General features: G+C 36.6%; 1 pseudogene; it reads left to right on the forward strand.

Moving 5' to 3' along the window:
* Positions 1 to 203: 203 nt before the first annotated feature.
* LOC102837984 overlaps positions 204 to 6,364 on the forward strand; it is a 167,257-nt pseudogene continuing 161,096 nt past the window's right edge.

The raw sequence follows: 6,364 nt of genomic DNA on the forward strand, positions 1-6,364 counted from the left end.
AAAAAAACTGCCAGTCATCTACCCAGCAAAGCTGACAATAAAATATAACAGTGCAATCAAAACATTCCAGGATAAACAGAAGCTAAGAGACTTTGTCAAAGCCAACCCAGTGCTTCAAAACATCAAAGCCAACCCAGTGCTTCAAAACATCTTTGGACAAAAACAAACAAAAACAACAACAACAAAAAAAAAAAAAACACAACATGAACAGACAACATCCAGATATTGACACACGTGGCAACACCACCCTGAAGCCAGTCAACAGATATAAGAGTCCAGAACAGAACAAAATTACAACAAATTCAGAGGAACTTGGAGGTCAGTTAAAGAACACAATAATGACAATGTTAAAGAAGGGAAAAATATAGGAATAGAGATCCAGATGGTGAGGAGTTCAGGTAGATTGCAGGATAAAATAGACTGTCTCAAATGGTGGAAAAGTTAATAAGTCATTGGGTATCCTCAAAGAAAATTAATACTTCACAGCATAACAAGAAAATGAAGATCCAGTAAGGACATGGAAACATTAAAACTAAGAAAAAACTGATAAGAAAGAACACTGAAAGTATGAACTCAGCACAGGAAGGCATGCAAAACAAAGGAACCAGCAGTATCACTAAAAACACTAACATAATGACAGCAATTACGTCATACCAATTGATAATTACACTGAATGTCAATGGATTAAATGCACCAGTTAAGAGACAGAGAGTGACAGAATGGATAAGAAAAAAAGACCCTTCAATATGCTGCTTGCAATAGACACACATTACACACAATGACAAAAACAGATTAAAAAGAACATCCTACAGGAAGATATCAAAAGGTCACTAAAAAGACAAGACAAAGAGAAAAGACCAAAATGGATTGTCAGAAGAGACTCTGATTTTTTTTGTCACGAATAGTGATGTTAACATGAATGGAAGAAATGAGGAAGAGCTGAACAGAAACTTTCAAAGGTCAACTGGAGAAGACAAAGTCAAGTATTATAATGAACTGTGCAAAGGCCTAAATTTAAGACAGGGAAGAATACTTAGCATTTCTCAATCTGAGAGAAATTTTAAAAATATTCATACCTCAGCTTGCAATATTAAAGGATTCTATGGGAAAAATATTGAATGATGCAGAAAACTTAAAAAGAAGACTGAAGGAATATAATCATTGTACCAAAAAGAAATTGTCAATGTGCAACCATTTCAAGAGATAGCATATGATAAAAGAACCAATGGTACTGAAGGAAGAAATCAGAGCTGTACAGAAGGAGATGGTGAAAACCAAGGCTCCAGCAACTGATGGAATACAAATGGAAATCTTTCAAAAAACTGATGGCAGCACTCATCTATGCCATGAAATTTGAAAGAGAGTTAGCTGGCTGACCAATTGAAAAAGATCCATATTTTTGTCTATTCCAAAGAAAGGTGGTCTAACGGTATGTGGAAATCATCAAACAGCATCATTAATACCACATGCAAGTAAAAGTTTGATTAAAATAATTTAAAAATGGCTGCAACAGTACACTGACAAGGAACAGACAGAAACTCAAGCTGGATTCAGAAGAGAACATGCAACTAGAGTTACCATCACTGCCATCAGATGGATTTCGACTGAGATCAGATACTACCAGAATGATCTTTACTTGTGCTTTATTGACTAAGAAAAGGTTTTGACTGTGTGAATCATGACTTTTTTTGGTTATTTCAAAACACTTAATTGTGGTCATGAGGAATCTGTACATAGATAGTAGTTAGAACAGAACAAGGAGAAATTGAATAATTTAAAACCAGCAAAGGTTTGTGCCAGAACTGTATTCTTTCTCCATACTTATTCAATCTGTACAGTGAGTAAATAGTCCATGAAGCTGGATTATATGAAGAGTAGAGTGGCATCATAATTGGAGGAAGATTCATTAACAACCTGCAATGTGCAGATTATACAACTTTGCTTGCTGAAATCAAAGAGGATTTAGAATACAGCCTTCACTATGGATTGCACCTCAATGTAAAGAAAGCATAACTCCTCAAAAATTGACCCATAAATAACATCATGCTTGGGAGCTTGGTGGCTACAAATGACCACAAGATCTGCAGTTCTAGTCCAAAGCCACTCCACAGGAGAAAGATGACACTCTCTGTTACCTCCAAGATGTAAAGCCTCAGAAACCCAATACAGGGTTGCTATGAGTTTGAACTGACTCAACAGTACTTAACAACCACAACAAAAAGGAGAAAAGATTGAAATTGTCAAGAGTTCATTTTGTTTGGATCCACAATCAACACTCAGAAGCAGTAGTTCAAGAAATCAAATGACATATGCATTAGGCAAGGCATTTTTAAAGTATTCAAGAGCAAAAATGTCAGTTTGAGAACTAAGGTGTGCCTAACCCAAGCCATGGTATTTTCGATTGTCCATATGCATGTGGTAGCTGAACAATAAATAAGAAAGACCTTAGAAGAATCAATGCATTGAGTCATGATGTTGGAGAAGAATACTGAAAGTACCATGGACTGCCAGAAGAACAAACAAGTTTGTGTTGGAAGCAGTTCAGCTACCATGCTCCTTAGAAGCAAGGATGGTAAGACTTTGGCTCTCATACTTTGGGCATTATACTTGGTAAAGTGGAGGTTCAGAGAAAACCAGAAAGAACCCCAATGAGAAGAATGGGCACAGTGGAAACTGCAATGGGTTCAAATGCAGCAATAATTGTGATGATGATCACATAGGGTCTTTATGAGTTGGAATTGATTCAAAGGCATGTAACGACAAGGAAAATAAGCTCACTCTCAAAAAAAAAAAATGGCAAAAAACAACAACAACAAAGAAAATCTTATGGAACACAGTTCTTTTCTGTTACATGTGGGATTACAAAGACTCAGAATTGACTGGATAAAAAATAGTTATCGTGTTATAGTTGCTGACTCATCAGAATGGATTTGAACTCAGTACTGGAGTAGTACTTTGGAGATCTCTGCCCATGAGTGTCTAGCATGCATGACTGCCTCAATTGAAGGTGAGATCTGTCCTACGGGTGAGGCAGAGTGATCGGAGTGGTGAATAGCACATAAGGACATGGTGAAAAGCTATTAATCAACTGGTATATATTTTATCATTTTTATCCAATGGAGAGGCTACACTACAGCATAGGAGCTTTTACTGTGCCTGACATCCTACCTTGCCAGACCACTGACTTATTTGTTCTCCAAAATTTAGATTTCATGAGTCTGTAAAATTATAAGAAATAATTTTCAGGACTGATGTGAGGTTTCTAAACTTTTTTTTTTTTTTTTAAAGGAAAGATATGAAATACAAACACATACTTACACATCCTTATAAAGAACAAAACATACAAAAATTCAACTATTGCCCACTATCATAATATCATATATTTTACAAAACAAATGATTTTAAACACCCAAATACATGAAGTTCATTGGACTGTGTAATTTAACTACATAAAAAATTCATCACACTGTCTTTTTGTGTGTGCTCCCTGCCGTCTTGTTTTTCTTGGATCAGATGATGATCTACAGACTAACTTGGAGACCATACACTGAGAAATGTCAACTTAGTTTTAGTTAAGCTAATTCATTCCACATTCACGATGTTGACATATTCAAAAATATCACTCTCCTGTATTAAAGGAGATGCATTCAATTCAACATTCCTATGAGTCAGACTTAATGATAGTATGTAATCTTTCATGAACTAGTAGAAGGTACAGCAAGCTTTTGGATTCCAGTTTGAGAGTTTTAAAGTTTTAATCTTGCCAAGGAAATAATTAGCAAGTAAATTGCAAGTCAACAACAGAAAAACATATTTCCTTCCCCCAAAGAAAAACAAAAGATTTACCATCATTTCTGGTATAAAAGAAAAGGCATTTTGTGCCAGTAAAATAAAGTCAAATCTCAGAGCTTTGAAAGAGTTGTAATATCTGAATATAATGCTGAGCTTGATTATAAAGAAGACAGTATGGGGTAAGGGCCATCATGGGCACCCATGGCATTTCCCTTAGAAACAGTTGTTGTGGAGTCCATCCTGATTCACGTCAACCCCATAGGTGTCGCAGTAGCCATGTGCTCCATAGGATTTTTAATGGCTCATCTGTTAGAAGTAGATTGTTCAGAAACCATTGAACAATATCAACAATATCACAGGCAAGTAAAATTTTGATGAAAATAATTCAAAAATGGTTGCAGCAATATCTCCATAAAGAAGTGCCAGAAACTCAAACCGGATTCAGAAGATGTCCTTGAATTAGAGGTTTCATTGCTGCCATCAGAAGGATCTTGGCTGAAATCAGGCCTTTCTTCCAAATGCCTGAGTTACTCAGACCATCAAACTTTTGCTTAGCATCAAGTTTAATGTTAATGTTTAATGTTAAACATTTGCATCACCCAGGGACTAATATATATGTTGTTGTTAAGTGTCATCAATTAGATTCCGACCCATAGCGACCCTGTATAAGGTTTCCAAGGAACAACTGGCAAGCTTGTACCACTGACCTTGCAGATCAAATCTTGTAGTCCAGCACATTAACCCACAGCCCACACCTGCAGTGTCACTGCAGAATAACATGCTAGATAGGAAGAGCAGTTTGAACAGGAAGGCTGCTAGTTCAAACTCACCATCCACTCCTCTGAAACTATCTGAAAGTTGTTATGAGTCAGAAGTGACATGATGGCAGTTAACAACAACAACAACAAATCTATCTATCTATTCCCTTGTTAGGCTCTGATTCATAGCGACTCTGTGCAAAATAAAACAAAATATTGGTATGCCCTGCATTATCCTTGTTATGCTTGAAGCCATTGCTGGTGTCAATCCATCTCATTTGGGGTCTTCCATTTTTGTGCTGACCCTCCACTTCATCAAGCATGATATTCTTATAAAGTTCTTCTCCAGGGGCTGGTACTTCCTGATAAAATGTCTGAAGTATGAGAGACAATGCATTTGAGTCAATTCTTCTCCAAGCATATTGAATGTACCATGGGCTGCCAGAAGAACAAATAGGTCTGTGTTGGAAGAGTTCCAGAATATAGCCCTTGTTGTTGTTCAGGGCCTTTAGTAGGCTCCAACTCATAACGATTCTGGATAAGGTTTCTGAGGAGCTGCTGGTAGGGTTGAATTACCAACCTTGAGGTTTAAACCAACCTTGAAGTCCAGAGCTTATCCTACAGGGCAATGCCAAGACTCCATATCCCTTAAGAAGCAGTAATTGTGATTCAAATACTGATTTCCTATTTGACTAAAAAAAAATAGATTTTGGCTTTTTCTACAGGCTGTAGAATATGACTTCCACTGCATTGCAGACCTCATCTAATTTGTCTTGCCCTGATTGTAGTACACTCATCGACATCCAATTACCTGCTTTGAGTATCCAGCCTCTATCGAGTAGAGAGGCTGGGAATTTTGTCTCTGAGAATCAGCCGTCAGAATTTATCACATTACTGTAGCTAATTTACTTATGACTCCCTCTGTTGTTCATTTCTTTTTCCCCTGCTTGAAAATCTTTTTTTCAAATTGTCCATCAATATTCAGATGTTCCAAGACAGGATCCTAACTAAAATTAAACAACCAAATGTGTGATTGCTATGGCTAAATGGCACACAAGTTTCCATTCGTCGTGTATGAATATCAAATGGTAATCAAGGTCAGGTATGTACTGCCAGTATGGCAGCTATAATAAATGCAGAGGATCAGAAAATTGCTTCATAAAAAAAGTCTATGGCTTTATTCCAAAACCAAATCTAAATGGGAGAAGCAAATTAGAAGAGGGTATTTCAAGAACACTTGAAATAGGTCACAGTGATAGGATATAAAATGACACTTAGCCTAAATTTATCATGTTAACAGCTTTGCTGGAAGTCTTAATTTCACATTTTGCCCTCTTGTCAATAAGGTATTTATTTCCTCTTATTTCTTTAAGGGTTTTGCACTAAACTGTAATATCTACTCTCATCTACATATGAGAATTTATGGAAATGTCTTCTTGAAAAATTTATGGTACATGAAGGAAAATAGGATGTCAAATCTGAACTTGTAATCAGTGGTTACACATCTGTGACGTTAATGAAATATTTAACAGTTGAAAGGGTTTTCTTTGTTGTCTTCACAGTAAAAATTGTTGGTTCTTTAGTAACTCTAATGGGACTATGAACAAATTGTGGGCAGATCGCTTGTAATAAAATAAGTTGATGTGAAGAGAGATGTGTTCTTCTTATTTCTACATAAACTGTGATAGATGAGGTCAAACCAGGCAGGGGACCATAAAGTACTGAATCAGTTTGGGGATGCATTTCCAATTTAACATGAAACCCAGAGTCCATAATTCTGAATGGATTCTATGTGGGGCGGGGGGGGGGGGGGG

Source organism: Chrysochloris asiatica, unplaced genomic scaffold (assembly GCF_000296735.1).
Source record: "Chrysochloris asiatica unplaced genomic scaffold, ChrAsi1.0 scaffold00104, whole genome shotgun sequence".
Taxonomy (NCBI): Eukaryota; Metazoa; Chordata; class Mammalia; order Afrosoricida; family Chrysochloridae; genus Chrysochloris; species Chrysochloris asiatica.